Source organism: Adiantum capillus-veneris, chromosome 24 (genome assembly GCF_014529385.1).
Source record: "Adiantum capillus-veneris isolate H3 chromosome 24, ASM1452938v2, whole genome shotgun sequence".
Taxonomy (NCBI): Eukaryota; Viridiplantae; Streptophyta; class Polypodiopsida; order Polypodiales; family Pteridaceae; genus Adiantum; species Adiantum capillus-veneris.
Window position 1 is genome coordinate 45,055,817 of NC_140954.1, and position 13,134 is coordinate 45,068,950.

Consider the following 13,134-nt stretch of genomic DNA (forward strand, 5'->3'; position numbering starts at 1 on the left):
CTCGTATTGCGGATCCATGTCAATAATTGACACCTCCTTTTGGGAGGTGGGATCAATGGCTCACGATCGTCGATTGATCGCGAACCGCTGGATTGCCTAGGGGATGCAAAAGATTCCACGTTTTCAGGTCCGGGGCTTGAACTTGTTCCCTCTCTCCCCCTTGAGATTGACTCTAACCACTAAGCTATCGCGCACTCGTCGAAAAGAGAGAGTGTGTGTGTGTGTGTGTGTGAAGTTTAGAGATTGATTCTAACCACTAAGCTGTCACATACTCATTGAAAGGTGTGTGTGTTAAGTTTATAGAATACATCGTTGGGATAAGTCTACACTTAGTTCACATTGAGTTCACACCAAATTTGGTGACGTATACATACCCTCCCAAGCTCACACTTGGTTCACATCGAGTTCACACCAAATTTGGTTTGGTGCACATACCTCCCGAGTTCACACGTAGTTCACACCTAGTTCAAAAAGTGATCGGATGGCCCGAATTGCACCCACCTCGTGACGCCTAATGTAGGCCATTGATCCCACCTCCCTAGGGAAGTGTCAATTAATGATGAGGACTGTGGATCTCACAATGGTGTTAGGCGTAACTACTAGCTAGCCATTGCCCAATGCCCATATCTTTATTGAAGACTAGATTTTCATTAAACACCTTATGTGGTTTAGACACTATAGCACGATGACGTTAAAAAAAGAAATCTCTCCTCAGTGACAAAAAGTAGGCTCGGCAACAGCAGGCAGGCTTGGCGATGGCGAGTACCTAAGGTGCCAGCCCCGGAACCCGCGAACTCGGTTCAATTCAAATTTTGAGAACCAGGTGCCCATCATTCTCTCTCTCTCTCTCTCTCTCTCTCTCTCTCTCACACACACACACACACACACACACACACGAAACAGCTTCTCTACCTGCTTGAGCTTGCCTGCCCCTGTATGCGCGCAGCGTTTTGCGATACCCTCAGCTACTTGTCACTTAAAGAAGGAAATGTATTTCTTGCATGTAGCTTCGGATCTAAGCTCTTCTGCTTCCTAAAGAAGGGGGCAATTTCATGTATATCTTGACTGCAGCTCCATTTTTGGAATCTGCGAACCCTGCTTTGTCTTGTTTTTGTGCTGGTCGATCTTTGTCTCCTTCAGATCACCAAATGTTTTCTCAGTGTATATGCCTTTTTTGTATTTGTCCTACCATTTGCCAGCAATTCCAGGAGCACTTCTATGAGCCCCAGACGATCGGGTGGCTTTTTGACATTCAAGTCACACCAGTATCTCATGATATTGTTCAAGCTGAGTTTGTTGCACCACCCATGACAGTGGGGGACCCTATTTTAGCATTCCGTCTTCTAGACAGATGCAGAGAGATGTCATCTGATATATTATTATATAGACCCCTTGAGGTTTCTAGAAAGCTGGCTGAGGCGAGAGATGGAGGATCAGAGTATCCCTAGGTCACACAATGGTTGTCATAGCAAGGACTAGAGATGTACCTGCCTCTCACCGTTCTTGTATGACAAGAAGCATCCGCTTCTCATATAGCAAGAGAAACAAAGTCTTGAGGCCATTTACACAATACTACGCCCCCAATATAGTATAGCATGGAAATAACTAGATTGCACATCATGCTTGTACATTGTCTTGCATTATGAGCCCCTAGCACGAGAGGTCCTTGTCCTTGGCTCTGTTGTCGAAGAAGGTCAAGGCCCTTTGACCTTTCTCCACACTTTGCAGAGCTCGGTACTCCTCCTTGTTATCCTTGGGCCTCCCCATGGAATCTTTTGCAAGTCCTACCTTCTTCTTGTCCTTCTTTGTAGCTCGCTCTTTAGTCGCATTCGATGTCTCCGGCTTGTCTGCATGCTTTTTCTCTTTCTTTGGACACTTTGCCAAAATGTGCTTGACCTTCTTGCAACCATAACACTTTTGCTGCACTAACTTTTTTCCATTCTTCTTTCCGTTGGAAGTTTATCTCTGTTGATGTGGATGTTGGAGCACCTGTTTGAGATATTAAGGAGCGTGTAAGTAAGGAATAGCTGTCCAAAGCATGGTCCATAAGTCGCAGGATGCTGTAGGACTTCTGCTTCAAGTAGTAGCTCTGTAGCTTGTCTGGTAAGCCATGGCAAACTCTCTCCATGTGTTTTTTCAAAGATACCATCATGAAAGAAGCTACAAGTAGAAAATTGTCTCAAAATCTTTGAACTATGTCACTCTGTCATGTGGAGCTGAGTCCAAGCTGCCAAAACTTTGGCTTGTACTTTGGTGTCAACCAGAATGATAAAAAGAGTCGCTTGATCCCACCCAATTGTGAGGTGCTTGTCCGTGCTACAAAAGTGTTGACTACCAAGTGCATTGCCTTTCAAATGAGAGGCGACCTTCGGCACTTTGAAATCTTTCATGAAGTTGCCTCTTGAGAAAGCTATATCAAACCGCCGAATAAAGGCCAATGCCTTATTCGTATCTTGGAATCTTGAGAATGTATTAAATGTGATGCTCCGTCCTCCGTTTTGAAGTCTTTCTTTGCTCGTGTGGCCCCAAGTAATCATACTTTGTTGCCCATAAAAGACAACTACCTGTTCGTTCTAAAGTAGTCCCAAAAGTTGTAGGAAACCCATTGATTTCCTTGTTCTCATCATCATCCTCCTATGAGCTATTATAACGCCCTCTATATTTGCTAGATACTGCTCTCATCTTTTGTCGTCTTTGAATCTCGTCTTCTTTCTGCTTTGTGTCGTCCAAGTCTTCGTCATCGTGCTCAATTGACTCTCTATGGCATTTCTGAAAGCAATCTAGCGGGTACCCTGACCACCAAATGCATCGAGATGAGCATCCTTGGCCACCAAATTGGAAAAAGCATGCTTTCTATCCAAGTAACTTGGAAAAGACTTTTGACTTTCGTTGTTTGGGGATTGGAACATGTCCCACACTAGCCAATTGCCGGTACAATTGGCACTTGATCTCTTTTTGTAGATTCTTCAGAGTGATGAAAGAGTTGGGTTCTTTCTTGTCGATAGAAGTCATCAGCTTTGGCTTGAACATCGAACCATCAACAAAGGACAATTGCACAATGCCAATTCCATCAATGTAACATGCATAGTTGTCACCAAGGTAAATAATGCCAAGTTTTCTACCTCTATACTCAAAGAACCACTCTTTGTGAGGTGTTACATGAAACGAAGCATCAGAATCAAGTATGCAAGTGTGCATGTCAACATCTGAATCAACAACCAAGAAATGTGTATCAAAAGAAGAAGCGTAAAGAATTTCACTTTTATCACTGTCACAATTGACTACATTGCATTCCTCTATCTTCATGCTACTTTTGCCTTTATCTTTATCCTTGTTGCTGTCATCACTCTTCTTGCTCTTCTCTTTATTCCATTCATAGCATTCCTGCTTTTAGTGTCCCTTCTTACCATAATGGTAGCATTGTAGATCCTTTTTGGAACGAGATTTACTGCAGGCTTTTCTGTTTTCAGGTTTTTTCCTTTGTTGGGACTTGCCTCTTGCATTCAAAGCATTGGAAGAACTATTTGCAACAATATTCTTCCTATTCATCTCTTCTGTAAGAAGGAAATTCTCCACATCGGCATATGTAAGTGTGGCATTTGAGTTGCTCAAAGTTGTCCTAAAAGTGTCCCAACTTTCAAGCAATGTGCATAACAAAAACGTAGCTTTAAATTCATAATCAATGTTGAACTCAAAATTTGTTAGTTGGTTGAAAATTGAATCAAACTCATTCAAATGCACTGACATCAAAGTGCCTTCCTTCATACGAAGATCCATGAGCCTTTCTGATAACAGAGGAGACAAAGACCTCTTATGTGAGTTGGACATAATAAAACAAGGTAAATTGTCAATTCGGGAGCATACAAATCATCAAGCCTTTTCCACATATTCCATGCATCTCTTCTTTGCTGATATTGAACAAAAGAGAATCAGACATAGAAAGCATAATCGTAGAGTGTGCAAGCTCATTCATCTCTTCCCACTCGTCATTATCCATACCCTTTGGTTTTATCTGTCACAAACTGATGACGTGTCAAGCCACTGAAGAACGGAGCCGACTTGCAGGTCCCTTCCAAAGGGCCTAAACCCTAAGAAAAACAAGCAACAGTAGAAGAAGAAGTCCTATCAACTTATGGGGACCTCGTTTGATGAGACCCAAGTGACATAAAGACATTAAAATAAAGCAGGACACACACACACACACACACACACACACACACACACACACACACACACACACACACACACACACACACACACACGTGGACTGATGACGCGGCAGTTGTACAGACAACCCTGAAATTCTTGACATGGCAGATTTTTGCAAAACGAGTTGACAGTGCCGACGTGGCAGTTGTACGAATTTTCGCAAAACGCGTTGACAGATTTTGGTGCTAGTACTTTTTGGACCAATTGCTTTTGAGTTTGAAGCTTTTCACTGTAACTGCTTTTCAAGCCAAGGGCCTTTAAATATGAGGTCAGGGCTCATTCTCTGGTATGCTTCTTGGAGAAGGTGTAGAGTCTAGAGTATCGGCTTGTACTGGGTTGATGCGATATAAAGGAATACCGAAAGGGGCACCAAGGTTTGGGGTCAATACTCTCTGGGGTGGAATTCCGCCACTCCGTGTTGCATGTTGTCTCTCTCTTTCAGTTCAGTTGTTATTGAAGTGCTAAAAGTTTGTTCGGTCTGTTCTTTTCTATTCTCGTCTTGTGACATTATCCCCTTTTCCTTAATTGGCCTCGTGTGTCTCTTCTGCAAGAGAACATTGTAACATTGCTTCTTCCATATAGCAAAGTTATGGGCGCCTTTCAACTTTTTAATGTGCAAGAGATTGCTACTATCGCTGTTGGAGGCCATGTGTTACCACGAGAGACCAATAAAACACCCAAGTACAAGCAGCAAGTGCTGAAATTAACTTGTAATGACACAAATTTAGCACCTCAACTGATTATATATATGCCAAAAGACCCAAAATGTCATCAATTTGGCAAATTTCACAGTGTCAAAACATCAATTTCAGAAACAGCCCTGAAAATTCAGCACCAATTTTTATTTGAAGATAAGAAATTGCAACAATTTCACTTCGAAACGCAAAACCCCCATATTTTTGAGTTCAATGTGCCACAAATTGCATAAAAAATAGCCTTTTAACGCATTGCTAGGGACAATTTTGGGTGAATTATCAAAATTCAGCAAAACCCCCAAATGCATACGAGATTCAACTCGCTTAATTTTCTGAAATTAATTTCAAAATTTTTGAAATTTCAGCAAAATACCCCAATTTCTGAGCTTGAAATTGGCATTGAAACGACCCGAATTGAATGTGAACTTATGTAGAAACTTGAATTTGCTGATTTTCCACTATCGTAGACCCATAACATACTGCTGTACACTTGATTTTTGTGCTGAATTTTCTATTTTCAGCTATGAAGCTCTCGAAATGGTCCTCTCTTTGCGTGTACACTTTTATGATCACTCTGCACGCGTAGAAGTGCCTTTTTCTGTAACAGACTTGGACACTCCAAGTCAAAAATCAATCGCGACAGCACCAAAAAACCACTTCAAAACAATTCACAGATCACAACAGATTTGCACTGGCCCGACGGAGTTCCGTGCCTAGAGATATTGGCCCCAAAGACTGGCGCCCCTTTCGGTATTTCTTTTTATATTAATCAGTTCAAAGTACAAGAGAGTGGCTAGGGTTTCACTCTCAGACTCTGCGTCCAGATGCTCTGAGAAGTGAGGCTCTCACCACTATTTAAAGATTATAAGGGATGCCCAAAAGCAGAGCCCCAAAAGCTTTTAAAATAAAAAGCATGAGTTCTCTCTCTCTCTCTTAGAGAGTCTTTTCTCTTTTTTTTTTTAATAAAAAAAGCAAAATTCGCGTCGCTCATCATTTCTAATTTTTTAAAAAAATGCCAATAAAGCCTCCACGATTTCCGCAAATCAGGGTTTCTGGGAGAAATTAGGGTTTGCAGGAATTTCTGCTGTCCGCCACGTCATCACTTTGTGACATACCCCCCTCTTGAAATCATTGTAATCGACCGCGATTACGCCTGCAAAACCGACAAAAGCCATAAACCGTCTTAGCAGACACTGACTGTTAGTACCTACGTACTAGGAACACACATCTAGCACATGTACAAAATCGACAGTCACATCACACGACATCACATGACATCCAACATTCATTCGGATCTTAGACCATCATTTATCGGCAATGTAGCTAGCAATCACATCTAGGTCCAATCGGGACCTCATCGATGTCCGATTGACTAACCCCTATTGCAACCATGTCTATTCGAGATCAGTCAGACCAAAATGCTGCAGTCATTTCGGCTATCAGTTCCTGCACTCACAAGAAGTCAAGAACAAATTAGTATCATTATCAGGAATTCCATTTCATAAAGTCATCCAGTAGAATACTGTCAGCTATCAGTATCCCTAAAGCTCAAAGAGACATCAGTGACTTTAGTATCAAAATCGAGGCATCTGTTGACAAAGGAGCGGAGTAACTCCCCTCTTGTGCATCCCACTGCACCAGATCTTTGGCCAATCTGAGTTTCTGGGTTCCGTTTGGAGTAGACTATGCTAAACCAAAACATCGAGGTAAAGTTTCACAATCCGAGGAGTATCTGCTAGGTTCTCCTCCTCCATCCACTTCGCATCAAATGCAGGAAAGTTCTTGAACTAAACCAAGAACCGCCTTCGGACTTCACCTTTCTTCGTATCGTTATGTGCCAAAATCTGTTTAGGAACAAGGATCTCCTCGTTTTCTTCCACTTCGGGTTGCTCATTAGGCTCCCCATCATCAGGCACATCACCCTTAACAGGGTTCAAGAGACTCACATGCAATGCATTATGAATCCTCCAAGTATCTGGCAGTTTCAATTGGAAGGAGACATCATTTATCTTGTCAGTGATCTGGAAAGGTCCGTAGTATCGCATACTAAGCTTTGGAAAAAGCCTCTCCTTTCCCTTTTTCTTTCGTAGGCGTGCCTTCTCAAAAGTAAGAGCACCCAATCATCCTCCTTCAATTTCAACTCGCGACGATGGCGATCCGCTGCCTTTTTCTGTCGTTCTTGAGACTCCTGCAAAGTCTCGCGAACCTTGGCAAAAGCCGTATCCAAATCTCGCGAATATTCATCCGCTTCAAATATCTAATCTTTCGTGCTCACGAAGGATGGAACCTTCGCAGCACTTTCAACAATCTCACATGGCGTCTTCCCCGTCGAAAAGTGTATCGTGTTATTGTAGGCAAATTCCACCAAAGGTAAGTTCTTTTCCCATTGAGTCTTCTGATCCGAGATACAAGACTTCAATAAATCTAAAATCACTGAATTGGCAATCTCAAATTGCCTGTCAGTCTGCAAGTGGAACGATGACGAGAACTGCAACTGCGTGCCTCCCAAATTGCCTTTCAAAACAAACTCATAAATCTGGGGTCTCTGCCTGAGACAATCGTCTCAGACGTGCCATGTAATCGGAAAATCATCGTGATCTTTCTGTGTTCTCGGGAGATCAAAAATGAAATCCATTGCAATACTTTCCCAAGGGTGGGTGGGTATGGTAAAGGCTGTAACAATCCATGTGCCTTACGCCTATCAAACTTGACCTTCTGGCATACTGCGCACAAACTCTTCCACATCCTTTTTGAGTCTTGGCCAAAAGAAGTATCTCTCTACCCCGTTCATGGTGGTAGCAATGCCGCGGTGACCCGTAAAAGGTGGACAGTGGCATTCAGTCATAACCTTTGCCCTCAACGGTTGTGTAACGCACAACATAGTCTTTTTTCATCAAGTAGCCTTCCCGAAGGGAGTATCCAGCTACTGTCTCCCCATCCCGTTTCCGTGTGAAAATATCTACAAAATCTGTATCTGTGGCATACTGATCGACCATATTTTCGAAGCTCCTATGATGTATCGCGGAAATAGCCAGAACCAACGGCTTTCGAGACAAAGCATCTGTCACCACATTCTTCTGTCCCTGCACATGGACAATCTGGAAGTGAATCGCATCTGCTTTTCCGAAAGCTGCTTCTGTGACAAGAAGTAGCGCAAACTCTGATGGTCTGTAAAGACAGTAAAATCCGCTCCGAGTAGGTAATGCCGCCACTGAGTAAGAGCATGGATAACCGCCAAAAGCTCTTTCTCATAGATCTGTGCTGTCATGTCCGGCCTAGAGAACAAACGGCTCTCGTAAGCTATGACGTGGCCTGCTTGCATCAAGACCGCACCCAGACTACGACCACAAGCATCACAATATACTTCAAATGACTTCTGCAAGTCCGGCAAAGTCAAAATAGGTCCCGTAGTCAATTTCTCTTTCAATGTCCGAAAGGCAGTCACCTCTGTGGGTCTCCACGAAAAAGGTACTCCTTTCTGTGTCAAGGTATGCAAAGGGGAAGCAACCTCTGCAAACTTTCGTATGAACCGCCTGTAGTACGAACACAGTCCCAAGAAGCTTCTAACTTCATGGACATTCCTCAAATCGGGCCAATCACGGATAGTCTCTATCTTGGCCGGGTCCTTTTGCACTCCTGTTGCTGACACAATGTGTCCCGAAAAGTGTATCTCTGGTAGGAAAAATTCACTTTTCTTTGCATTAATCACTAACGTGTGATCTCATAATGCCTGAAGGACTTGAAGCAGATGATCTCTGTGTTCTTCCTTATTCTTGGAGAAAACAATGATGTCGTCAAAGAAAGTGCCAACAAATAGCCTGTACTCTGGAAAAATCCTGTCCATCATCCGGTTAAATGTTGCAAGAGCATTGGTTAAGCCATCATCCGGTTAAATGTCGCAGGAGCATTGGTTAAGCCAAAAGGCATCACCAAAAACTCAAAGAACCCAAAAGTCGTCCGAAAAGCTGTCTTGTAGACATCTCCTGGCGCTATCTCGATCTAATGATATCCACTCTTCAAGTCAATCCTGCTAAAGCACGAGGATCCCTGTAACCTGTCAAGTATATCATCGATCCTAGGAATCGGAAATCTGTTCTTAATGGTGATTTTGTTGAGAGCGCTATAATCGATGCACATTCTCCAAGATCCGTTTTTCTTCAAAACCAACAACACCGGAGAGCAATACGGTGAAGTACTAGGCTGGACAAGACCCTTTTCCAAGAGGTCTTTCACTGGGTTCATAATCTTTTCATTCTGTACTCGGCTCACACGGTAAGGTGGCCGATTCGGTGGCGTGCTTCCGGGTATCAGATCAATGGTCTGATCTTCAGGCTCTCTGAAAAGCAATCGGCATGAGTGTGGAACCTTGGCCTTCTTTTGATCAGGTCAAAACATATTCAACCTTTATCCAGCGTTCAGTTCTCTCCCAAAAGAATGAGTAAGAAACTGAAGTTCATCAAGTACAATCTCTAAGCCCTTCATTTATCAAAGTCGCTTTCTCGGCCCGGTAGTCAACCTCGGCGTAGTTCTTGTGGTACCAAGGGATCCAGAGTAGAACGTCACTCGTGTGCCTTGAACACCCCTGTCATTGCAAACGAAGTTTGACAATGCTCGGTGTAATGGCAACATCCCATCCGGGTGCCAGTCGAACTACCTCCGCCTGTGGCGTCAGTCTGTTGGGCGTAATTTCCAAATCGAGTGGCCAATTCCAAGTGAAAAGAAGTTGGCCTTGGCTCCTTCAAAAGAGCTTCCTGATCCTTCACTTTGCCCCAAAAGCGGCAAAGTTTGTACTTTCATTCATTAGATTTGGTGCAGGTCCCACGCCATGTGGTACCAGTTCTGTTTTTCTATCTGCCTTTTCTGCCACGTTCCTCAGCTGCTCTCGAACTCTCAGGCTTGTCGTCGTCTTTATCATTCTGTTCTTTCTGTGCCTTTTTAGCGCACTTCGCGGAGATATGTCCATGTTCCCCGCATCCAAAGCACTTCCCCTCTCTGATGAAGCGAGCTCTCTCCTCAGGAGTAGCTTGGGTCGTGCATCCTTTTTCTCTGGGTTGCTCTTTTTCTTTCTACTTTCATTCCCAGAAGTCTGTTCGGCTCGTTGTGTCATGGCCTCATCTATGGGGTAGGTCAGACTGCTAGAGTGAATGGCAAAGCCCCACTTCGCATGACTCATCAACTCCTGAATAGAAGCTGACTTCTGTTCCAAGCAGTGATCTCGAATCTCTGTAGGTAGACCCAAGGTAAACCGCTCTATCTGTTCTCTGAACGAGATCTTCTTGAATGAAGAGGCGGGTAGAAAAGAGCTCCAGAATCTTTCACAATAAGCATTGATCGTATCTTTCTTGGTCATCCAAAGATGGTTCCAAGCAGCTCGTACATCTCATTCATATTCTTGCGTCAACCAAGAAGAAATAAAAAGCTTCTTAAATTTCAGCCATTTAACTGGCGCACTCTTGTTAAAAGAAGCGTGGACCACCAAGTACGAGCATTCCCCTTAAGGTAAGAGGTAGCTCTCCGAATCTTGGAGTGCTCTGAATAGCGTCCTCCCGCGAAAGCGATGTCAAACTGCTGTATAAAAGACAAAGCCTTCGAAGCATTTGAGTATCTTGAAAAGTATGAAACTTGATCGAGTGGCCACCTTCCTTAAACTCTCGGACTTTCTTGCTTTTATCTTCGAGAAAATCATACTGGTTGGCTTTGTAAAAATTCTTCTTGTTCGCATAAAACTTTCCGTCATCGGAATCTGAGCTGTCTGTAGACGAGTCCTCAGTAGAACTGTCAGTCTCTGGGCGAGATGTAGCCTTCTTTGCCTTTTTCTTGCCCTTTCCGAAGCTTTGTTTCTTGATTCGCTTTTTACCTTTTCTGTCTTCTTCGCTTGAATCCGAGGAGCTAGAAGAACTATCAGAAGAAGAAGAAGAAGAAGAAGAAGAACTGGGTACTCCTTCAAATCGAACACGCTTCTTCTGTTTCTTTGCCTTGTCAAAAGTCGACTGACGACCCAAATATCCTGGGAAGTCAGTGCCTTTCTTCTGCTTTTTGCCATGCTTTTTTTTGTCTTTCTTTTGCACGTCGAAAAGTTGAGCAATCCGTGCATCAACCACGTTCTCCAGTTCCTTCTCCGTATATTTCTTGGAGGTAGAAGGTTTCTTGAGAGTGGGTTTCGGGAGTGGTGTTATGGTTCTCTGCCACTCCATCTGTACCTCTTCCAAAGAGGTCTGGTTCATATATTTTGCCATCTTCGGGTCCTTGGCAAAATTGAGCATCATCTTTGTTGCATCGCCAATCAATCGACGACGCTCCATCTCTCTTTGCTCCGCCTGAGTAGGCCGAGGCGGGCCATACTCTCTGCCGGAATCTTCGTTGTGATCCTTGCCCGCATCTCCAGATGCAGAGGGAGTCGACTGATCATTGCCTGAAGCCATAGGTGCCGCGGAAAAAAATTTCGGGGATCAGATTTCCCATAGAAGAGAGATCAGCTGTGCTCTGATACCACCGTAACAGACTTGGACACTCCAAGTCAAAAATCAATCGCGACAGCACCAAAAAACCACTTCAAAACAATTCACAGATCACAATAGATTTGCACTGGCCCGGCGGAGTTCCGTGCCTAGAGATATTGGCCCCAAAGACTGACGCCCCTTTCGGTATTTCTTTTTATATTAATCAGTTCAAAGTACAAGAGAGTGGCTAGGGTTTCACTCTCAGACTCTACGTCCAGATGCTCTGAGAAGTGAGGCCCTCACCACTAATTTAAAGATTACAAGGCATGCCCAAAAGCAGAGCCCCAAAAGCTTTTAAAATAAAAAGCGTCAGTTCTCTCTCTCTCTCTTAGAGAGTCTTTTCTCCTTTTTTTTTTTAATAAAAAAAGCAAAATTCGCGTCGCTCATCATTTCCAAAAAATAAAAAATAAATTTTTTTATTTTTATGATAAAGCCTCTGCGATTTTCGCAAATTAGGGTTTCTGGCAAAAATTAGGGTTTGCAGGAATTTTTGCTGTCCGCCACGTCATCACTTTGTGACACTTTCACGATGAAATTCCGCTCTGATACCAATTGTGAGGTGGTCTTCTCGCGAGATGAAGAGAGAAATGAAATGAAATGAAATGTTATATTAATGTCTTCAAAAGGCCATAGTGACCTATGAGACTAGAAAGTTACAAGGTGGTGGATCTGATACAAAGTCAGAGTAACAAAATAGCCTAACAACAGTACAAAACAAAGATATATACTATGGGATCCTAGATTGGTCGATGTGAGCTAAGCAAAAAAAAAAAAAAAACTCGGCAAAAATGGGCGGCTTGTTGGGATAGCTGAATCACAAAAGATCTAGCATCGATCGTTGGCGAATCTCATCAATTTCCTCCATGGTTAGTAGTCTGACCGGGCGTCGTGCATGCCTGGCCAGCGTGCTCCGAATCTTCTGACGTAGCCTCCGTCGATGCTGTGTAGTCCTTCACAGTCGTGGGCGCCTGGATTTCCCTAGTTCAATCGCTCGGTCGATCAGTGTGCCTCTGGTGTGAGACGAGGGGGAGCTCTGCTGTGGGAGTGGCTCTTGCGGCTGTCCCGTGTCTGCTCTGAAGAAGTCTGTGATCCGTCTTTGAGACTGGCTAGCCTCGCCATTCATCAGGCTCTCTCTGTGTCTGCACAACTCGAGCAAGAACAAACCCAGGCATCTCTGATCTTCGTATCCCTTTACTCTTGAGAGTGGTCCAAAACCCTCTCTGAACAAGCAATGGAAGCGGCCTCGTATCTCGTAGTAGACGGGGCAGTGGCATGTATAATGTAGCTTTGTCTCAGGTTCCATGTCACACAAGGGGCATGTCCTGGCCTCTGCTGGTACTCCACTGTATCTCCCAGTCTCAATCCGCAGCTGGTGAGACGATGTGCGTAACTGGCCAATAGCACATCGTATCCCATGAGACAAGTGGGTATCCATGTATCTGGGTCTCGTCACAAAACCATCTTCCGTAAGCTGGAGAAGGTGGTCTCTGTAGAAAGCCATCTTCGTGCCCAATTCTTGTGCTGGTTGTATCCATGTCCTCCTGGTGTCTAGCTGGGTCAGGTCTTGGCGGATGAGCTTGGTGATCTCCGACTGTGTAAGAATGAGAGATGGTGCATCCAATGAGTATTGGAATGGTGGCAGCTTGTCTATGCTGAACCCATGCGCCTGAAACCATGATGTCATCTCCCCATACCAACATGTTGTATCTCCTTGTATGGCTAACTGTTGA

The 13,134-nt window shown here is 43.9% G+C and overlaps 1 protein-coding gene across 3 annotated transcripts in view; it reads left to right on the forward strand.

Annotated features, from left to right (window-relative positions):
• Positions 1-667: 667 nt before the first annotated feature.
• LOC147426298 (PPR containing protein) overlaps positions 668-13,134 on the forward strand; it is a 44,105-nt gene continuing 31,638 nt past the window's right edge. The window contains exons 1-2 of one of the 3 annotated variants that reach the window (XM_086498523.1): positions 678-823; positions 3,471-3,586. The gene's annotated coding sequence lies outside the window, so the exon portion shown is untranslated. Of the gene's footprint in view, positions 824-1,958; positions 2,104-3,470; positions 3,587-13,134 lie in introns of all 3 variants that reach the window. The other 2 variants (XM_086498524.1, XM_086498525.1) reach the window with 2 other exon arrangements.